This window comes from Chiloscyllium plagiosum, unplaced genomic scaffold (assembly GCF_037043375.1).
Source record: "Chiloscyllium plagiosum isolate Xiang-an unplaced genomic scaffold, Cpla_swu_hap1 HiC_scaffold_23, whole genome shotgun sequence".
Taxonomy (NCBI): domain Eukaryota; kingdom Metazoa; phylum Chordata; class Chondrichthyes; order Orectolobiformes; family Hemiscylliidae; genus Chiloscyllium; species Chiloscyllium plagiosum.
The window spans coordinates 54597633-54620519 of NW_028270161.1; the positions used below are offsets into that span (position 1 = coordinate 54597633).

Here is a 22887-nt window from a genome sequence, read left to right on the forward strand (position 1 = left end):
GAAGGTTCTTGGCAGAGTAGCTGGAGAGAAGATGGCGCCTCTTATGGGAAAATCAAGAACTCTGGGTCGTTCCTTAAAACTTAATGTTCACCAATTTAAAAGAGATGAGGCGAACGTTTTTCTCACAATGCCCATGGGTCTTTGGAGCGCTCTTCCTCAAAGACTGGTGGAAGCAGAGTCTTCGAGCATTTTTCAAAGGCAGAGGTGGCTAGACTATTGGTGAGCCTGGAGGTTGAAAGGTCATCAGGGAGTAGGTGGGAATATGAGATTAAGTTTCAATCAAATCAGCCATGACACAACAGGTTCAAGTGTTACTCCTCACTCGTATCTTGCAACATACAGATCTCTTCAAAATGGGAAGCCTCTGGTTCAATAGCCATTGGTTAATCTGGCCTCCCATTACTGTGTGGGATTAGGGGTCAACTGGTAGACCCAGAAGAATTTCGGGACCTGGAAAATGTCTCAATTCCTGGTATCCACCCCTGAAGTGCAATTCAGCTCCCAATGGTTTCAGGGCTGCCTTGATCTGATCGATTCTATGAACCCCTGTTGTTGTGTTTCGCCATTTCATACCTTCCTTCCAATCCCAATGAAGAAAGAATTTTAAAACGAGCAAGTTGCTTTGCACTGTGGACAGTAGAAGTACTTTGTTTGAACTGGCAACTTATGAACCTGCACTCTCTAAACCAGGCAGAATTATATTTCTCAAATATCAGGTGTTTACTGCATTATTGTGGTCTCTGAAATATCCGAGTAGTCAGTTTAGGGTGCAAGTGAGAGGGCTCTCTATCTGTAAGTTTTATTAAAGGCAAAGTTGCATTCTCATTTAAGTGATTTATGCTGTAAATAAAGTATAACAGTGATATGTATACCCCCTGCATTTATGTTTCTATTACTCAGCATGTGTTCTTAAATTGATTACACAGACCTCTTAATCAACCGAATATTGGATCAACCAGCACACTCCCAGTCCAATGGATGCTACTTAATAAAAGGTTTGCTGTATTTGACACATCAAATGGAACTACTGACAGGACTGGGAGATGTAATTGTACTTATGAGACCTTTGTTCAAATTCATTGAGTCCATTAGGTTTAATGCCATCTGACTGAATAATGGGACTATACTGATGCCACAGATGTTATTTAGCATTCTTTTAGACATAGTGGCAGTTTTGTTTCGGATGCACATTATTGAATAATGCTCATTGTTAGCTAACCTGCTAAAGCTGTCACTTTGAGTGCGGTGCTAAGGTATTGCAGGGGAGGGGATCTGTTCAGGCAATGGAGATTGACTTCGCAAGACAAATTGTTCATCAAAAAGATAGTGGATGGATACAAGGCTGTTCTCCCATCTTGGACTAGGGTTCATTTCCAGGTGGATTCCCTCCATTTCCTCGCACGGTTGGCAGCCCTCCTGCTTTACACTCAGGACTTGTGCACCTAATCTCAGCTGGTATTGTAAAGCAGTACTTGAATGTGCTCAATGACTGAGCTTCCTCAACCCTCTGGGGTAGAGAATTCCAAACATTTGCCACTCTCTGAAGAAATTTCTCCTCATCTGAGTCCCCAGTGCATCACAGGTAGACAGGCCGGTGAAGAAGGCATTTGTCTTCAGTGGCCAGAGCATTGAGTATAGGAGTTGGGACACCCTGTTGTGGCCATACAGGACATTGGTGAAGCCACTTTTGGAATACTGTGTACGGTTCTGGGTCGCCTTGACACAGGGAGGACACTATTAAATTTGAAAGGGTGCAGAAAAGACTTACAAGGATTGTTACCAGGGCTGGAAGTTAGTTATAAGGAGAGGCTGGATAGGCTGGGACTTTTTATCTGGAAGTTGAGGTGTCCCCTTGTAGAAGTTTATAAAATCAGGAGGGGCATAGATGAGGTGAATAGCAAAGGTCTTTTCCTCAGGGTAGGAGACTTCCAAGCCAGCAGATATAGTTTTAAGGTGAGAGGGGAAAGATTTAAAAAGGGACCTGAGGGGAAACTTTTTCACACAGAGGATGCTGCCAGAGGAAGTGGTAGATGCAGGTACAGTTACAACATTTAAAAGAGAGTGGGATAGGTGCCTGAGTAGGAAACGTTTAAAGGGATACATGCCAAACGCAGTCAAATGGGAAGAGTTTGGTTTGGAAAACTTTCTCGGCATGAATGAGTTGGACCAAGGGGCATGTTCCAATGCTGTATAACTCTATGACTTAGCCTTTCTCTTGTGATGATGCCTGCTGGTTTTAGATACTTCAGTTGGGATTCCCCACCCCCCCACCCCACTAAAAAAGAATTTTTTAAGCTTCACTGAAGTCAACATACGTTTGTTGAAACTTTCTGGAACGCAGACCCAGAATCCCCATCTCTCCTCATTAGACATAACTGCCACCCCAGGGACTAACCCTGGTGAACCACTGCTTCCACGGAGTTCACCTGATGATGGTGCAGTGCTCCGAAAGCCTGTGGTTTCAAATAAACCTGTTGGACTATAACCTGGCGTCGTGTGAGTTCTGACAAAGATCAATCAAGCTCAGGTTAGAAATTTTCAATGATGTTTCTCAACATCGCTTTGGCAGACTCAGTTGGATATTTCCCTTTGCTGTGAAGGAAAGCTTGCTAATTGCATCCCTATAGTCAAAAGAATACAAACCAGCTATCAATTATCTACCTTTCAAAAACTTAACCAGGCATTGATCTTAGTATTGTTTGTGCAACCTAACCTTGGCATTATATTGTCTAAGCTTAGAAAATGAGGAGCACGCGGACACTCGAGACTCAGAAGCCGGTCAGTAGAGCCGGGGCTGAGAGATCATTTCCAGTGGTTGGAGAATCTAAAATCCTGGGCACAATGCGAAGGTAAAGGGACATTCATTAAGGACTGAAATGAGGAGATAATTGCTTCACTCTAGGGATTGGAAATGTGAGGACCGGAAGCAGCAAGGGCTGTGAAGGCCTCATTATTGAATAGCTTTAAGGCTGGGACACTCTGATCTTTGGTTTCTCAAGGAATGTGGGATCAGGTCAGGAAGTGGACTGGAAGCCCAACACCAACTGTGAAAGGCGAGCAGACTAGATGGGCCAAATGGACTACTCCTGCTCCTATCTGTCACGTTCTTGCGAAATTCTTGTTGGTCGATATTTTTTTTTTTAAATTTGTTGCCCTGGATGATAACCTGATGGAGTTGATCATCTGGAAAGCACATCTGATCTCCCAGGTGAGAGCAGGCCTTGTAGAGGCCCTTCTGGGATTGCCAGCAGTTAGGGGTAAAAATCTACCCCTTTCTTGAGCTGCTGAGCATATTGAGCTACCATGAGTACAATGGAAGGCACATGTTGTTCCCTCTTTCTTTCAAATTCATACAATGCACTGCAAAGTTACTTTCAAGCCCTCAGACTGGGGCTTGCCATTTTGTCCTGTCAGCCCTAGTTTCAGTCACGATTTACATGATGTACTAATAATTAGATAATAATTTTCAGTGCTGTTCTATCCACCAAAGAAAGACTTTTCGTTTATATGGTGACTGAAACAACCCCCAGATGTCCCAAAACACTTCACCGGAGACTTTGACTACTCTGTGGTTTTCTCGGCTATGGTTAAGTGTTAGTTACAAGACCATATGAGGGTCCCCAGTCCACATGGACAGCAAGCAGGACTGCAGAGGTAGACCGATCCTCTTGGCTGACTTGATCTCCACGTGGCCCTGACAGAGAGGCTGAGAGACCTGGCTGTGGTTGAGGCAGTATGGACAACATGCAAGTATTTCTGTTTCAGTTCACAAGGGAGTGCAGGAACATAGCAAGCTAGGTAAGTTAGGTGCATACTTTAGGGGAAATGTAGAGTAATAGATGTAGGGGAATGGGTCTGGGTGAGACCCTCTTTGGAGGGTCAGTGTGGACCCGTAGGGCCAAATGGCCTGCTTCTGCACTGCAGGGATTGTAATTCTAATTCTAAAAGTGAAGGTTCTGGTTCTGTGATCTTCAGTTCTATGACTCTGACTGGGAGCCAGCAAAATTGTACCATGCCCTCATCTGGCAAAATGACCTGTGATGAGATGGGGCTGTGGTTCTTCTGGCAACCAGGGTTCATAACATCCAACCCCAGATCCCTACTGTAAAGTTAACAATACAAGAAAATTCCATGTACAAAAAGCAACTCGAAGAATGTTGTTTCCCAATGACAGGGTAAATGCATATTATCAATTTCTCCACATTGTTCAGGCAGAATCATTGGGAACCCATTTTTTATTTATTCATGGGATGTGGGTGTCACTGGCTGAGCCAGTATTTATTGCCCATCCCAAATTGCCCAGAGGGCAGTCTACAGTCAATCACATTGTTGTGGGTCTGGAGTCACATGTAGGCCAGACCAGGCAAGGATGGCAGTTTCCTTACCGAAAGGACATTAGTGAGCCAGGTGGGTTTTCCTCACAATTGCCAATAGATTCATGGTCATCATTAGAATCTTATTTCCTGATTATTACTGAATTCAAATTCTATCATCTGCTGTGGCAGGACTCAATCTCAGGACCCCAGAGCATTCGCTGGATCTCTGGACTGATATTCGAGAGCGTGGTGCTGGAATAGCACAGGAGGTCAGGCAGCATCCGAGGAGCAGGAGAGTCAACGTTTCGGGCAAAAACCCTTCGTCAGGAACCTCCAGCATCTGTAGTCCTCACTTTCACCTCTCTGGGTTCATAGTCCACCACGAGGCCATCACCTCCCCTTTTTACATTCATTAGCATGTCATGAATATTCATTAACATCATAGCCCAAAGGAATTACAATAGCGGCTGCAATCTTGTCAGGCCATAAGAGCAGAAGTAGACTGTTCAGCCCATCGAGTGTGATCTGATCATCCTCAGCTCTGCTTTCCTGCCTTTACCCCCTGCCTTTGTTTCTTTACTGATCAACAATGTGTCTCTCTCTCAACCTCGAATACACAGAAGGACCAAGTCTTGACAGCCCTCTGTGGTAAAGAATTCCACACATTCATAACGCTCTGAGAGAAGCCATGTCCCCTCATCACTGTCTTAAATAGGGACCCCTTATTCTGAAATCATGCCCTCTGGTACTAGACAAGGAGAAACAGCCTCTCCATGTCTACCCTGTTAGGCACCCTAAGAATCTTCTATGTTTCAACAGGTCTGCTCTCTTTCTTCTAAACACCAATGAGTACAGCTCAAACTACACAAACTTTCTTCATAAGGTAGTCACTCCCTCCCCGAGATCTGCCTAACAAACCTTCTGTGTACTGCCTCCCGTGCCTGTACCTCTTTACATAGATAAGAAACCAAAACTGTTAGCAGTACTCCAGCTACGGGCAAAAACAGGAAGCAAATGCCTTTATAAACTCAACCATAGATATGAGGCGTGAACCCGGCGGAGTACACTTCTTCCTCCAAGCTCTGGAAAGTACACATATACCTTCAGTTACTTGGTTCTTACAAAAACAAAGCCATTTCCTTAGGCAAACACTAAACAGCTCGGGTGATGCTGCGCTGTGTTGATCAGAGTATGAGAAGTCTCATTGGGATGCAGTCAGGCCTATTGTTGTTAAATGCTTTCAGTGCTGAGGGGGAGGACTCACTTAGCAAATAGCCCAGACTATCAACATGATGAGGGCAGGCAAGTGGGGCTAAACTTAAAAGGACTGATGAAGGGCTTTTGCCCGAAACGACGAGTCTCCTGCTCCTTGGATGTTGCCTGACCTGCTGTACTTTTCCAGCACTACACTAATCTTGACTCTGATCTCCAGCATCCGCAGTATCCACTTTCCTCTAAACTTGAAAGGTATTCAAACTCAGAACATCTGCCATGCGTGCCTTTGTTGAAGAACCATTGGAGGCATAGGTTCGCCAAGTTGTGATGAGAGGTCAGTGCGCTGATGGTATAGGGACTGCTGAGTGTTGTAGCTCCTTTTATGGTTCAAATGGTGGAGAAAAGCTACCCCACTGTGATGCTTTGGCAGTTGCAATGAACAGACAGACAATGACTGCACCAGGCCGCTAGAGATGTCCAGCACTCAACCTCCTGTGTGACAGCCATAGAAACATCAAAAAACATCGAAAAATTGGAGCAGGAAACACATGCCAACAGATTGAAGGACAGCTTCTTCCCCACTGTTACCAAACCTCTCGTATATTAGGGCTGATCTTTCTCTGCACCTTCTCTGTAGCTGTAACGCTATACTCTACACTCTGTTCTATTAACCCAACATACTTATGTAAGGTATGATTAACATGCAAAACAATACTTTTCCCTGTATCTCGGTACATGTGACAATAATAAATCACATCAAAATCAAGAGAGTAGACTATTCATCCCTTTGAGCCTGCTCTGCCACTCAACATGATCACGACTGATCAACTAACTCAGTCCTCTGTTCTTGCTACATCTACATACCCTTTCATCTCCTTAGCTCTCCTTGAAAACAGTCAACTTCTTGGCCTCAGCTGCCTCTGTGGTAGAGAATTCCGCAGATTCGTGACGCTGAGTGAAGGAATTTCTCCTCATCTCAATGGCTTACCCCTATCCTTAAACTGTGCCTCCTGCTTCTGGGCTCCCCTATCAATGGGAACATCCTTCCTGTGTTCACACTGTTTAGTCCTGTTTGAGTTTTATAGGTTTCTATGAGATTCCTTCCACCTCCCACCACCCCACGACCCCCCACATTCTTCTAAATGAGTCTCCTTTGCAGTGGGAATCTCACAATTCTTTACTGGAGCATGAGGCATTGATTGGACAGCAGTACAGAGGGTAGCATCCTCTTAAGGCATTAGAACCAGGTTCTGTCGAGCCACCAATGGGCATTAACCTCGACAGCGACCTCCAATCAGACTGCCCTCATGTGGTAGGATGGGCAGGAGGCTGGAAGAATTCCAGTTTTAAGCTAGACAGCATCAGGAAGTGGAAAAGTCGACATTTCAGGTGTAACCCTTCTGGGGGCACATGCGGGGGGAGCTGCAGATAAAGGGGGTGCTGGGGGCAGGGTGGTGAAGTGGGGATAGGTGAAGACAGTAAAGGTACGACCTGGTTGGTCAATGGGAGGAATGAATCCGGTTGGCAGCAGGGAGCAGTGGGAGGGATGGGGAGAGACTGGGAAGGGAGTCGGGGGATGGGAAGGGAGGTTATTTGAAATTGGAGAACTCACTGCCGTGTCTTCCAGGCTATAGCCTGTCCAATTGGAAGATAAAGTGCTGTTCCACCAACAGGAGCTGTGGTTTGTTTTGGCATTGGAGGAGGCCAAGGATGGTCATGTCGGAAAGGGAGTGGTTGGGGAAATGAAATGGGCGGTGACTGGGAGGTCCGGTCAGTCCCTGCGGACCCAGCTGCAATGTTTGGTGAACTTGCCTTCGTTCCTGGACAGTTGAAAAGCAAACCTCTGAGCAGGAGTCATTAAAACCTGGTCTCCGGCATCTCTAAGGGTGATGAGCAGAGGGTGGGTGACCCTCCTGGGCTGCAGAGAGGGAGGTGCTATCTGATTGCCTTTTAATTTCTGCTCTCGGCATTTAATGCCTGAAAGATCTTAGAGTGGGGAAAGAGGCTACTTGGCCCATCGGGTCTGCACCAACCCTCCGAGCAGCATCCTACACAGACCCACCCTCTTACCCTATAACCCTGCATTTCCCATGGCCAATCCACATAACCTGCATCTCTTTGGACTGTGAGAGGAAACTGGAGCACCCAGAGGTGCAAACACGGGGAGAATGTGCAAAGTCCACACAGACAGTCGCCCAAGGTTGGGATCCCACCCAGTTCCATGGCATTGTGAGGCAGCAATGTTAACCACTGAGCCACCATGCCACCCCATCTTCATAGTTGGGTACAACTTCCTTTTTGCCCACTGCTAAAATACAGCATTTCACTGTTCATGACTATGAACAAGCTGAGAAGAATGTCTGACATGGGGTAAACTGTCCTGCCCATGGGTGAAAATCCCTTGCTCTTTTCTACTTGCCTTCAGCCAGAGAGCAGTGGATCTATGGGACTCATTGCTGCAGAGAGCTATGGGGACCACATCAATGAGTGTCTTTAAGACAGAGTCAGAGGTTCCGGTTTGGTAAGGGGATCAAGGGTTACAGGGACAAGGCAGGAGAATGGGGTTGACATACATCGAATGGTGTTGCGGACACAATGGGTCAAATGGACTAATTCTACTCCAATGTCATAAAGCCTTACACTTAGTCTAAAGACAAAGCAAAATTCTCCACAGCATCTAGGCTGTGTGTTCAGTTGCGATGGAAATCAGGTTTACACAATAGTTAAATGGGTCCCCAAGTGTTACCCTGGCTGAGACCGACACTCTTACACATTGACCCAATCTCTCACAGTTTATGTAGTACCTTTTCAGTCAAGATGAACGAAAATTATAGCTTGTGGAAAGACGGTCCCTGAAGGGATAACCACCCGAGACAGTTTGCTTGCACTCAGCTCATGTGCAGTCCAACCTGACAGTCTGCTGGGAAAATTAATTGTGTCGCTCTGAAACTAACTCAGTGGCAAAGCAGGCTTGAAGGGGCTGAATGGCCTCCTCCTGCTTGGACAATTATTCTGACCTGCAATTAATCTTAGTAAATCAAAGAGAGTTAAGTTCTTGAATCCATTCAGGTGATGGGGATTTCAGTTGAATTTAATCTACCGTCTGTTCGTAATTTGCCCAAACCATTGAGTTTGTCAGCTGCAGTTATATGGCCATGCCATGGTTTATGATAAGTTCAACCAAGCTTAACGTAGGACATCAGCAATAGCATCCCCAACATCCTGGCTGGCCACTCTGCTGTGCTCTGCTTTGAACATCAGTGCTCACAGCATCTACCCTAACCTGGTGTGATTTTTAACTTTGTACACCCCAGTCCAATACCGGCACCTCCAAATCACTTCTGCTCTCAGTGAGCCATTCCTCAGACTCCTGGCATATTCTGGCACAGATGTCACTCCAAATTCCCCGCAGCTTGGGAAAGTGTAATGGACTGACTCCTTTATCCTTCTAGCAGCCCTGCCAGAACAATCAACCTTTGTGGCCTCTGGCCATCACTTTCGAGACATTTATTAGCTGCTTCAGTGACTGGAATAACATTTCTATATTCAGCCCCTCTGGCTGCTGTCCAGTATAGGTCAACTTCACAGTTTACAACCCTTATCTCTCCCTGCCTTTGCCCTGTCACCACCATCCCTACTTTTCTCTGTATCCCTTCATACCCTTACCAAAAAGAAAACAATAATCGCGGTGGCTCTGTGGTTAGCACTGCTGCCTCACAGCGTCAGGGACCCAGGTTCGATTCCACCCTTGGGTGACTGTCTGTGTGGAGTTTGCCCATTCTTCCCTTGTCTGCGTGGGTTTCCTCTGGGTGTTCAGTCTAAAGATGTGCAGGTTAGGTGGATTGGCCATGCTAAATTGCCTCATAGTGTGCAGACTGGGTGGATTAGCTATGGGAAATAGGGGAGAGGGTCTGAGTGAGATGTACTTCAGATGGTCAGTGTAGACTCAACAGGCTGAATGGCCTGCTTCTATATTGTCAGGATTCACTGAATCTCGGTGTTAGGAAATTTCAACTGCTCGCGCCCAACATCTGCATCCTTCATTTTGGGAAGGGAGTTCCAGATTACCAGTGCTCCTTGTTTGAAAGGATTTTGGGTTGATTGCTATCTTGAGCTGTGTTATTAAAGAAAAACCTGAAGCTGCTGGAATTCAGAAACAAAAACAGAAATTGCTGGAAAAGCTCAGCAAGTCTGGCAGCATCTGTGGAAAGAAATTAGAGTTAACGTTTCGACTAAATGTTAACTCCGATTTCTCTCCATAGACGCTGCCAGACCTGCTGAGCTTTTCCAGCAATTTCCGTTTTCCTTAGCTCTGTTCTCAGCCTTCGTCCCAGATGGAGTAGTTTGTATTTGTTGTTCCCAAGGGCTTATGGTATGCCCCTATCTCTGGGCCTGTCAGTCCAAATTTAAATCCTACCTGCCTGGAGGTTTCTCATGACTAAACAGGCTGATGAGAAATGATTTCTCCATATCAGCCAAAGCAACTTTTCTCATTAATTTAAATATTTCATTCAAGCACATCACAACCTTAGGAGACAGTGAAGTCTGCAGATGCTGGAGATCAGAGTTGAGAGTGTGTTGCTGGAAAAGTACAGCAGGTCAGGCAGCATCCGAGAAGCAGGAGAATCGACGTTTCAGGCCAGAGACCTTCATCAGGAATACTCCGTCGGATGCTGCCTGACCTGCTGTGCTTTTCGAACATCTCAATCTCAGACATGCAAGGTCCTACAAGTGTACGCAGCCTGTACTTGCAAATTAATCCTCTAAGACCTGCAATTATTTGGGTGGATTTGCAGATTGAGTGAACCTACAATCTCCAGCAAAACTTGGGAATCCATGGTTGAGTTTCACTCATAATAATATGCCCCTCTCATCACTGGATCATTGTGGCCTCCACACTTATTTTCACCTGCCCTAGGGAGGGATGCCTCCAGGGTTCACACTTTGAACCCCTTGCTTTCGCATTGCCTCTAACCCCCATCTTATTTGTGAACTCCATATCCCTGTACCTTATCCCCGTGGGCTGGAATGTGTACCTCTGGGGTTTAAAGAGAGACTGCGAAGGCAAAGCAGTCAGGTCCTACACACTGAAAACAGGATTGCACGGACTCGCTTGAACTTACAAATGTCTTTTAGCTGCTGATTCACGTTGGAGAATTTGTGGCCAAGTTGGAATGCAGGAGAGTTGGGGCTTCCAAATGCCACAAATATAGTCCATAAAATGTGGTAAATTTGTAACAAAGGCAACCGTGGGAGCTGCTGCACTGGTTCACTAATGACCAGATAATCCGGTTTTTAATTAATTAATGGGATCTGAGCACCAGATGGCCAGCATTTATCGCCCATCCTCAGCTGCCCCTTGAGGAGGTGACTGTTGAGTGCTCTTCTTGAACCACTGCAGTCCACGCGCTGTAGGTAGACCCACAGTGCCTTTAGGGAAGGAGTTCCAGGCTTTTGACCCAGTGATCGTGAAGGAACGGTGATATATTGCTGAGTCCCAGGATGGTGAGTGGCTTGGAGGGGAACTTGCAGGGGGTGGTGTTCCCATGTATCTGCTGCCCTTGTCCTTCTAGATGGTCGTGATTCTGCATTTGGAAGGTGCTGTCTTAGGATCTCTGGTGAATTAGCTCTGATGTAGGTGGTAGAGGGGTTACAAATGCCAATAACACCATGGAGAACTCCCCAGTTCTTCCTAAAATGGGATATATTTAGATCCACCTGAAAGACAGTGAGTGTGTGGCACTCCCTCAGTATTGCGCTTGGCAGTACGAGCCTGGTTTATGTACAGAACGGTTTGGAACTCCGGCCTGTCTGTCTCTGAGATGGGTGAGTGCGTGGGAATTGAGATATAGCTGACATTGAGGCTGGCGAGTATTAGATGAAACTGCCCACTGGGGAGGTGCGAGGATGGTTCTGAACAGTACTGGGATCAGTCAGTCCGGGAATGTTGTCCAAAAGGACCCTAGTTGGGGAAGGGGGAGTAAGGTCAGGACGGGGAAGTTAAGGTGCCCTTCTGGAGCCCAGAGGATTGCTGCCTGGTTGAAAAGAAACTCATCAAAACAATTGTTTGCAAACATTTGGATATCTGAATCTCTACTGTCACTGGCAGATCCCCTTAGCAATATTTTCTTAAAATACCTTGGCGCAGAATATCAATAGAATTGGTGAAACTGAGTGACTACACTTCAAGAGGACATCATTGATGGAAGAGACATGAATAGAGTGTAAGTTTCTGCTTGGGTACCCTGCAGCCTTCTGGACTCAATATCAACTTCAATAACTTTAGGGCTTGAGCTCTCCCATGTCCTTATCCCAATCCTACACACCAGGCCGTGTTACCACATTATCTGCTATTATACACAACCCATTGTTAGTCACTAGCCCATTAATAGCTATTGACCCTCCTAGCTCGATCGCTATCCCTTCCTTTGTCTGTCCAACTGCTCTTCTCTCTGTATCCCCACCTACCATTTACTCCCCACCTCCCCTACCCTATCTTCTGTGTGTAAACCAACATTTTCCTAGCTACTACCAGTTCTGAGGAAGGGTCACCAGACCTGAAACATTAACTCTGATTTCTCTCCACAAATGCTGCCAGACCTGCTGAGCTTTTCCAGCAATTTCTGTTTTTGAATAGCGTGCTAATTAGTGTTCTGATGCAGACATGCTAAGCTAAATGTCCTCCCTGTGCACCATACCAGCTTCTGTTGTATAAGTGCAAGTCTTCCTTATGCATGCTGTAATGATTCGAACCAGGTGGGCCTTGTTTGCTATGAGATCCCTGATTGGGGTTATTAACCTGGGCCAATCAGGAAAGCCCTGACTCACCAATATAGTAGCACCATTAATCAGGAGATTGAGAGTCTCCTCAGTAAGAGAGTAAAAAATATAACCAGGAGATCATGCTGCATTGCCCTTTGATGTGAAGGGCACTGCTTGTCACTGGCCACTGAGGTGTTTCCTTTCTTCCTGGTGGTGGAAATTGAATAAAGACTTGTACACCTGTTGTCTTTCATTGTGTAAAACAAATAAAACAGCGGCTTATTTGCTTAAAATGCCAGTATAGTTAAAAGGAGATGCCAGGTTCAAACCCCAGTGGTACTTGCGTGTTGTATTGAAAGCCCATTGCTTAAACTTCTCGCAAGTGTCATGTTGCTGAGCAAGCGACTCAGTGTGCTGTTTGAGTTTCAGACTATTGTTTCTTCCCTTGCCTCCAGCTTGAGCGGGAATGAAGACGGTTCTCAGCGATCAGGTTGCTGACCACTTCTGATGGCATTGATGTGAAGAGATATTGTAAAGGGGCCTCGAGAGATATTGCGCAGAGAATTTAATCACATTAACCTAGAACCCAGCCTTCTTGGCTGGAAGAAAAAGAAGCCCTGAGTTGACAAATGGTGGGGTAACAGAAAAGAGCTGGGCACTTTGCGGACAATCTGTAGTCATGTACAGGATATGACCAAGGGGGGTCACATGAGGCTTCTGTTACAAGAGGAGATCAGTCTCTGCTCACTTTCCCAATGATGTGGTTGTTCAGGATTCAGGATCTCTAGTAGAAATCTGTAACCTCCTTGGAGAGAAGTATGTTCGTAGGGAGTCCATATGGAGCCAGGTGTTTCATGGATAGTTTCCCAGGCCTAGAAAGATGAGCTTGTTTTTGAGGGAAACGACATTGAGTTGGTGTCAAACTCCACTGTTCTTTTTGAACAAGCAGTAGTCATGAAAAAGAAGGATACTTGTAAGTTCCTGGATGGCATCTATGTGAATGAAAAGACCACTGTTGTTCCACAGTTCAATGATTAACACTCAGCTCTTTGTGATGCTTAAAACTCAGATTATGATGGACTAATAAATGTTATGGACTAAAAAAAAAATTAACAGGAGAGGGACTTTGAGATTTGACCTTGCCACCCGTTTCCCTGTAAGTTGCTGTTTCTTGTAAACTGCTGTGTATTGTTCATTGCTGACTGTACTTTGTATATCTTGATAAAATTTTTAAAAAACAGGTGATTTAGAATCTCCTCAGTTCAGGGGCCTGACTCTGAGCTGGCTGGTTGCCCACAGCCAGTGTACTGTGCACGAGTAAATAAAGGGTGACTTGGTGATGGGATACCAGCCTTTGTGCAGTTATTTCTCATACCCTTCAGGACTTGGATGGCTTAAAGCGAGGGCTTTGTGCATCGTTCAAAATCTCTTGTAAGAATTGGATGTAAGTGGGCTGTTGTGATTTAACACCCCTCACTACCCGCTCCCAGACACAGTCAGCAGGGCATGCAAGATGTGGAGATTCCCTGTGTGTCCCTGGAAGTGAAATCCTGCCCAAACAGTCAGCAATGGGATTAAAGCTTCAGGTGTCTAAGGCACTAGCCCTGCAGTAGTCATTTATATATATATATATATATACCACCCAGAATGACAGCCTATAAAAAGCAGGGTTAATCTCAGCCGCCTCATCCGTCAGGGAGCTACCAGTGCATCAAGATGATGATAGATGTGAAATTATTACAGGGCTGTCACCGAGGTACTTACTGCCATTTGTAACTAGCTCGGGAACTCACATGCTTTTTATTAAACATCCACATTAAGTCAACCCTGGTCACTGTCAAGCTGAATTCAGTGGTCTTACTGAAAGCAGTAGCTATGAGAACTATCACAGCCGACGCTGAAGTGAAACACCAAGGGGCCCGGACTCACGACACTGGAATAAATATTGTTACAAATAGATCCTTTGTTAAACCACAAGATGCAAATTCCTGCCACAGATCTTGAGGGGTGAAGAAAAAAAAAGGAAGTGCCTGATTGATTTAACAGTTTGAATATATGAAGCCTGCAAACTGCTCGTAGGCAGATATTTTTCTTTGCAAGGGAAATACAGGCAAGTTTCACAGTTACTAAAAGGTGTGAATTTACAGCTTCCCAACCGACAGTGTCAAACTACCCAGCTGCGGATAAAATAATTCAGCTACCAATATAAATGAGCCATTTTGTTTCGCTCTGTGGAGTTTGTCATTTACCTCCAAATAGGACAGTGCGTGAGCAGGAAATAGAAGTTTGGAACGGTTGGCGAGATACAAGATGCTTCCTAAGCCACGGCAGATCTGATATGATATACTGTTACTGCAACAGAGAGGTCAACTCCTATCCTTTACAGCAGTCACTGGGTTATTCAAAGAGGGACACTTTGCCAGTGACATGCAAGCCCATTATCTGTCTCTCGCTTTGCATAATTATCCATAATGAGGCAGCATTTCAGAATCCATTCGTTCCCCCGAACGTAACCTGACCAACTGTGGGAAGATAAATTTTACTGTTGCTCATTTGTACCACTGCCCCATTGCGAAAGCCAACCTTGGTCCAAAGCATACTTTGAATAAATGCCAGGATTTAGGAAATAGGGAGGTAAAGGAGTAGCTGCTTCACATATTCTCTGTGAACTCCCCTACCACCACCAGGCTGCTTCCTTGAACTGGACTTCCCCTTCGATCATTGCTAAAAACAGGAAATGCTGCGAGAGTTGGTGTCATCATCAAAATTAGCTGAGCGGCTGTATTTTTAGCTGATATGCAAAAATACCATGTTCCCTCATTCTTTCCATGTGTTGCACACAGGGACCCAATCTCCATCCATCACCTCATAATCCAAGCACACTGCTCTGTGGAAGGGTCAGTGGACCCGTTAACTTTGATTTGTCCTCACAGATGCTGCCAGACCTGCTGAGCTTTTTCAGCAACTTCTGTTTTCGGCACTGCTATGTCAGCCTGCCATAAGCTCATGGAGTTATCGCAGGGCCCAGGTGGAGGCTATTCGATCCATTGAGTCTGTGGCATGTTACTCGCAGAGCCAACTAATCATTTGCATTCCTAATTCCATCCACATAATCCTGAAAGTTTGTTTCCTTTCAATGCCCATTCAATATCTTTCCATAAGGCAGAGGAGCAGACGTAGGTCATTCGCTGTTCATGACTAATCTGAAATCCCACAACTTGGATGGCATGATGGCTCAATGGTTAGCATTGCTGCCTCACTCTGCCAGGAACCCAGGTTCGATTCCAGCCTCGGGTGACTCTCTGCAAGGAGTCGCACATTCTCCCCATGTCTGCATGGATTTCCTCCCATAGTCTATAAGATGCGCAGGTTAGGTGCTAAATTGCCCAGTAGTGTACAGGGATATGCAGGCTAGGTGAGTTTGTCACAAGAAATTACAGGGATGTGGTGGATCTGGGTGGGATTCTCTTCAGAGGGTTAGTGTGGATATGATAGGCCAAATGGCCTGCTTCCACACTGCAGGGATTCTAAGTAGGCCATTAAGCGCTTCCAGACTGTTCTGCCCTTCAAAGAGGTAGTGGTCAATCTGATAATCCTCAAGTCCACTTTTCTTGATTCCCTTCCTGATTAAAAATATGTCTATAGCAACTGTCAATGTACTTAATGAACCAACCGCCACAGCCCTCTGGGGTAAAGAATTCCACCCAGCCCATAATCCTTGACCATCTCTGCTTCCCTCATGGAGTCCGGGATCTAGCATGTACTGAAAATTGTTCAATCAAGCTCCAAACCTCCTCCCTTTTTCTGAGTTTCCATGCAATCCTTCTTTTAAGAAAATCTACCCATCTATTACGTTAGAAGCTCTATTCAGATCACCTTCATTTTATCATTCAAACTGGATCTCTTCAGTGGAAACATCACTTTGTACTTGTCTGCATGGTCTGAACAGCTTAAACCCCTAGCTACTGTCCTTAGCTGAAACCCTGACATTCCTGTTAATTTTTTTTTAATGACTTGCTTGAAATTTTCATTCCCTAAAGAATCACGAATATCCACAACGCTGACATCAGGAAGCAAACACTTTACAAACGTAGCATGGGGTCCCCTAATAATAATATTCAGTATTAAATCCTTCTACTGTGCTTGAGAAACAACTAGCAGCCACAAGATGCTACATACTTTCAGCTCGCACACTACCCACTTACCTATTTCACACCAAGAGTGTCCCTATTCGGCTCACAAAATAAGCGGAACGTTTGCAAAACTCTCGACTGTATATTTTAAAGATTAATGACAGTCTGTCATTCTGTGGAAAGCTGTAATTGAACTCTTCTGTCTGGATCTGGCTTACTAAGCTGACTGCTGAACAAAATCACTGCTTCGCTCGTGATGTACGATACAGATTGACTGGAGTAAATGCTAAGACAGCCGGACCAGCGTCGATCAGAACTGACAAAGTCTTCCAGGCTGTGCAAGGGGGAGATACTTAAATGGGGATGAAAGTCTGCATCCATTAAAGACCATTAATGCCAACCTGGCAGACCTGTGAATTTGGACGGAATATCATTGTATGAGTCTGAGTCTTAATCTTTCACCTGAAAAATGAGGGACATGGGCCAAACGCAGACAAGTGGGACTAGTTTTAGTTTGGGAAACTTGGTCGGCATTGGACCAATGGGTCTGTTTCTGTGCTGCATAACTCTATGACTACGACTGTCCGTGCAATGTTCCCCCACATTTATTCATAGCAGATGGAGTTTATAGAGGACATCCAGAACAGCCTTTGAGAAGATGATGGTAAATACTCCTCTTGGATACAACTGACAGGCTTCCTAGATCCTTTCAGAGGGCAGTTAAGAATCAACCGCAAGTGGGCCTGGAGTTACATGCAGGCCAGACTTGGTGACAATGGTAAATTTCCTTCCCTCAGAGACATATGTGAACCAGATGGATGGAGGGTTGCTCTCAGAGTGAGATCAGAAGATCAAAAAATGACAGACCTCATCAGGGAATGCACAAGAACCAGAAGTACTGTAGTGCAGACCTGCCCCGAGATTAGCTGTTTGACCCCCTTTCCCAAGCTCAAATGCAACAGTGAGTCCCAGCACAAAAGAACATTTCTTGCAATAGCCAGAGGGATGACAATTTGCATTAAAACTTGTTGTGGAATGGGCACAAGTCAAGCAATTTGGTACACTTGCCTTTATTGGTCAGTGCATTGAGTACAGGAGTTGGGAGGTCATGTTGCAGCTGTCCAGGACATTGCTTAGGCTATTTTTGGAACACTGCATTCAGTTCAGGTCTCCCAGCTATAGAAAAGATGTGAAACTTGAAAGGATTCAGAAAAGATTTACAAGGATGTTGCCAGGGTTGGAGGATTGAGCCATAGGGAGAGGCTGAACAGGCTGGGGCTGTTTTCCCTGGAGCGTCGGAGGCTAACCTTAGAGGTTTATAAAATCATGAGGGGCATGGATGGAACAAATAGCCAAGGTCCCTTTCCCAGAGTCCAAAGCGAGAGGGCATCTGTTTAAGATGAGAGGGGAAACACTTAAAAGGGATGGAAGGGGCAACTTTTTCACGCAGAGGGTGGTGCATGTACGGAATGAGCTGCCTGAGGAAGTGGTGGAGGATGGCACAATTACAACACTTAAAATGTACCTGGATGGGTATATGAAAAGGAAGAGTTTAGAGGGAGATGGGCCAAATGCTGACAAATGGGAGTAAATGAATTTGGGATGTCTGGTTGGCATGGACGAGTTGGATCAAAGGATTTGTTTCCTGCTCTATGTCTCAATGATTCTTTAACTCTACAGTAATTGCCAACAGAGTCAGACAGGGCAGTTGGAGATGAGTAGTACAGTAAAGTGTGACTGTAGGTTGTTGGAGTACAGGCTCACAGTAGGGCATTACCACAAACAGGTGGAAGTATAACTGATGAGATTGCTGTAGTTTTGTATCTGCCTGTGCCACCAGTCAATGCACTGCAGCATCAGAATCCACTAGTTGCTTGATGAAGCACTGCCTCTATCACAGAGCAGCAATCGTGCCGAAGACAGAGGAAGATATTCATGAAGAACTGTGGCTGGCTGCACTTTTCACTAAACTATGACTCCTCCTGTCCACTTGGCCTGGGAGGGGACACTACCAGAGCTTCTCAGCCTGGGGTTAACTTCTGGTCAGCATTTCGAGAATGGGTAGCCACTGTTTAGTAGGACATGTGGGGTTCGACCTCCAGTTACTTTCCCAACATGTTACTGCACGGGTGCATGGAACATTCTGCAAGAACTTTTTATTCACAGTTTGATCCATTGACACATTCTCTCAAGACTCTGCTCCCTTCCAGTTCTCTCTCTGCAATCTCATTCTAACAGTTTACAAAGTGCCAGTACCCAGAGGGTGTGTGGAGGAACACTAAGTCTAGCTGACATTGTTTCACAATATGAGGTTTCTCTTATCAAATGGAGATGGGAGAGAGAATTTGCTTTCTCTGAGTCATTCGGAATGTGGAACTTTGTTCCCTGGGAGTTGGTGAAGGCTTTGTATTTATTCATGGTCTACTTGGATGGATTGTTGATGGAGGAGGGAGTTAAGGGTTTTGGGGGGGGGGGAGCAGGCAGGAATGTGGAGCTGAGCCCACAAACAGATCAGCCATGATCTTATTGAATGGCTGAGGATATTCAAAGGACCCAATGACCTACTCTGGCTCTTAAATCCTATGCTCCTAATGTTAATATCATCAAATCTACAGACACCAAGCTCAGATGCAACAGGGAAGGCACTCTCATTTGCACATTACTGATGGGGAGAAGCTAACAGGAACACCCTACTGTGAGCCTGTACTCTAACAATCTACAGTCACACTTTAATGTAATATTGGTCTTCAACTGTCCTGTCATACTCTGTTTGTAGAGGAGGCAGCCTCAATGGTTAGTTCCAATCCTTGCTTACAATCTAGGTCTGGTACCACAACACTGACACTGAATATCCTCACTGACACAGCTCCCACACCATGTCTAGCATACTGATCGCGAAGGAACCTGTTTGGGAGAGGTCACAGCACAGAAACAGATAAGTGAATAATTTTAAGTGTGGCCTTGATATAAATCTGCAGTAATGAGTAGAGTGGGTTCTTTCTTGATTATATGTTTTATTGAGCTATGTCTCTTGATTAAACTTAAAACCATAAGCCATAAGTATTAAGTTAGCCTGGAGCAGTTTTGTAGAAGAAACAGATGGTGTTATTTTCTGGGTCTGCAGATTGGAAGAAGCAAAAATTGTCCTCAGTAGAGTGATATGCTCTTCTTGTCAGATTTGGAAGTTTATGTTACTGAGGATTATATCTGCAATAAATGCCAATGGTTAAGAATACTATCAGATCGAATGGATTGGTTGGAGCAACAGTTAGAGGCAATAAGGAAGTTACGAAAACAAGGGGATGTAATGGATGGCAGTTATAGGGAGGGAGAAAAGTCACAAATACAGTCACATAGATGGGTTAACTCCAGGAAAGATAATAGAGGTAGGCAGGTAGTGCAGGAGTCTTCTGTGGCAATCCCCATTTCAAACAGGTTTTGGAAAATGTAGGGGGTGATAGATTCTCAGGGGAATGTAACATGAACAGCCAAGTTTCTGGTTTTGAGACTGACTCTAATGCAATGAGGCATACACCAGGTTGCAACAGATCATTTGTGTTAGAGAACTCTCTAGTCAGAGGTACAGACAGACATTTCTGTGACCAGCAGTGAAAAATCAGAATGGTGTGTTGTCTCCCTGCTGCCAAGATCAAGGATGACTCAGAGACGGTGCAAAATGTTCTCACGGGGGAGAGGCGCCAGCAGGAGGTCATTGTATACATTGGAACCAATGACACAGGAAGGAAAAAGGTTGAGATTCTGAAGAGAGATTACAGAGAGTTAGGCAGGAATTTAAAAGGGAGGTCCTTGAGAGTAGTAATATCTGGAATACTCCCAGTATTATGGGCTAGTGAGGGTTGGAATAGGAGGATAGAACAGATGAATGCATGGCTGAGGAACTGGTATATGGGAGAAGGATTCATATTTTTGGATCATTGGAATCTCCTCTGGGGTAGAGGTGACCTGCACAAGGATGGGTTCCACATGAATTGGAAGTAGATTAATATACTGGCAGGGAGATTTGCTAGAAATGCTCGGGAGGATTTAAACTAGTAAGATGGGGGTGGGATGGTTGGGACCCAGGGAGATAGTGAGGAAAGATTTCAATCTGCGACTGAGTTGAGAACAGAAGTGAGTCAAACAGTCAGGGCAGGCAGGGACAAAGCAGAGAACAAGGTAGGATTGATAGATTAACCTGCATTGATTTCAATGCAAGGGGCCTAACAGGGAAGGCAGATGAACTCAGGGCATGGTTAGGAACATGGGACTGGGATATCATAGCAATTACAGAAACATGGCTCAGGGATGGACAGGACTGGCAACTTAATGTTCCAGGAAACAAATGCTACAGGAAGGATAGAAAGGGAGGCAAGAGAGGAGGGGGAGTGGCGTTTTTGATAAGGGATAGCATTACAGCTGTGCTGAGGGAGGATATTCCCAGAAATACATCCAAGAAAGTTACTTGGTGGAACTGAGAAATAAGAAAGGGATGATCATCTTATTGGGATTGCATTATAGACCCTCTAATAGTCAGTGGGAAATTGAGAAAAAAATTTGTAAGGAGATCTCAGTTAATTGTAAGAATAATAGGGTGGTTACCGTAGGGGATTTTAACTTTCCAAACATAGACTGGGACTGCCATAGTACTAAGGGTTTAGATGGAGAAATATTTGTTAAGTGTGTACAAGAAAATTTTCTGATTCAGTATGTGGATGTACCTACTAGAGAAGGTGCAAAACTTGACCTACTCTTGGGAAATAAGGCAGGGCAGGTGACTGAGGTGTCAGTGGGGGAGCACTTTGGGGCCAGTGACCATAATTCTATTAGTTTTAAAATAGTGATGGAAAAGGATAGGCCAGATCTAAAAGTTGAAGTTCTAAATTGGAGGAAGGTTAATTTTGAAGGTATTGGGCAAGAACTTCCAAAAGCTGATTGGGGGCAGATGTTCGCAGGTAAAGGGACGGCTGGAAAATGGGATGCCTTCAGAAATTAGATAACGAGAATCCAGAGAAAGTATATTCCAGTTAGGGTGAAAGGGAAGGCTGGCAGGTAAAGGGAATGCTGGATGACTAGAGAAATTGAGGGTTTAGTTAAGAAAAAGAAGGAAGCATATGTCAGGTATAGATAGGAGAGATCTAGAGAACCATTACAAGAGTATAAAGGCAGTAGTAGTATTCTTAAGAGGCAAATCAGGAGGGCAAAAAAGGGGATGTGAGATAGCTTTGGCAAATAGAGTTAAGGAGAATCCAAAGGGTTTTTACAAATACATTAAGGACAAAAGGGTAACTAGGGAGAGAATAGGGCCCCTCAAAGATCAGCAAGGTAGCCTTTGTATGAAGCCGCAGGAGAGGGGGGAGATAGTAAATGAATATTTTGCATCAGTATTTACTGTGGAGAAGGATATGGAAAGTATAGAATGTAGGGAAATAAATGGGGATACCTTGAAAAATGTGATGGGGGCGTCTGGTGAATGGAGCAGTGGAGGAGGCTGGTAGTGGGCCTTTCAAAGTTGTATTCAACCCTCTTGCCACTCAGGTGAGGTCGTTGAGCTTCTTTGGGAGCTGTATCCAGGTCCTGGTGGGGGGGGGGGGGGGCACTGCTGGCACTGACTTGTCCCCTGTTCCTATTCCCCAGCTCAAGTTTACCTGGAGGGGCCTCCTAACTCCCACATCCTAAACGAGACCTCAGGAGTGGCACTGATGAACCTCTGAGAAACTCTGCCCCATGTAGTGTCATTCCAATGACCTCCCCAGGTCTGACACACTTACAGTCATAGAGATGTACAGCACAGAAACAGACCCTTTGGTCCAATTCATTCACACTGACCAGATATTCTAAATTAATCTAGTCCCATTTGACAGCACATGGCCCATAGCCCTCCAAACCCTCCCTACTGATATACCTGACCAGGTGCCTTTTAAATGTTGCAATTGTACCAACCTCCATCACTTCGTCTGGCAGCTCATTCCATACATACAGCACCATGAAAAAGTTGCCCCTTAGGTCCCTTTTAAATCTTTCTCCTCTCACCCTAAACCTATGCCCTCTAGTTCTGGACTCCCCCACCCCAGCGAAAAGACCTTGACTATCACCCTACCCATGCCCCTCATAATTTTATAAACCTCTATCTGGTCATCACTCAGCCTATGATGCTCCAGGGAAAATAGCTCCAGCCTATTCAGCCTCTCCCTATAGGTCAAACCCTCCAACCCAGGCAGCAACATCCTTTAGATCTTGTATTTGTATAGCTTGTATTTCTACAAGCCTCTGAAGATTTACAGCTCCTACTCACTCATCCTGCCACTCATCAATGCAGTTAGTTAAGGCTGGGCGCTGCAATTGAGTAAATGAGCACGCAGCACATTCTGTGCATCAGAGTGAACAGTGCAGGTTACTCACACATCAATTGCCTTATCCAATTTTTCTCCCTTAAAAACCAACCGCAGTTCACCTACTTTCAT

At 45.1% G+C, this 22887-nt stretch overlaps 1 protein-coding gene and 1 pseudogene across 9 annotated transcripts in view; one reads left to right on the forward strand and one right to left on the reverse strand.

Annotated features, from left to right (window-relative positions):
* sox5 (SRY-box transcription factor 5) overlaps nucleotides 1-22887 on the reverse strand; it is a 375057-nt gene that overhangs the window by 45516 nt on the left and 306654 nt on the right. The window lies entirely within an intron of this gene.
* LOC122561581 (large ribosomal subunit protein uL6 pseudogene) lies at nucleotides 12760-13331 on the forward strand (annotated as a pseudogene).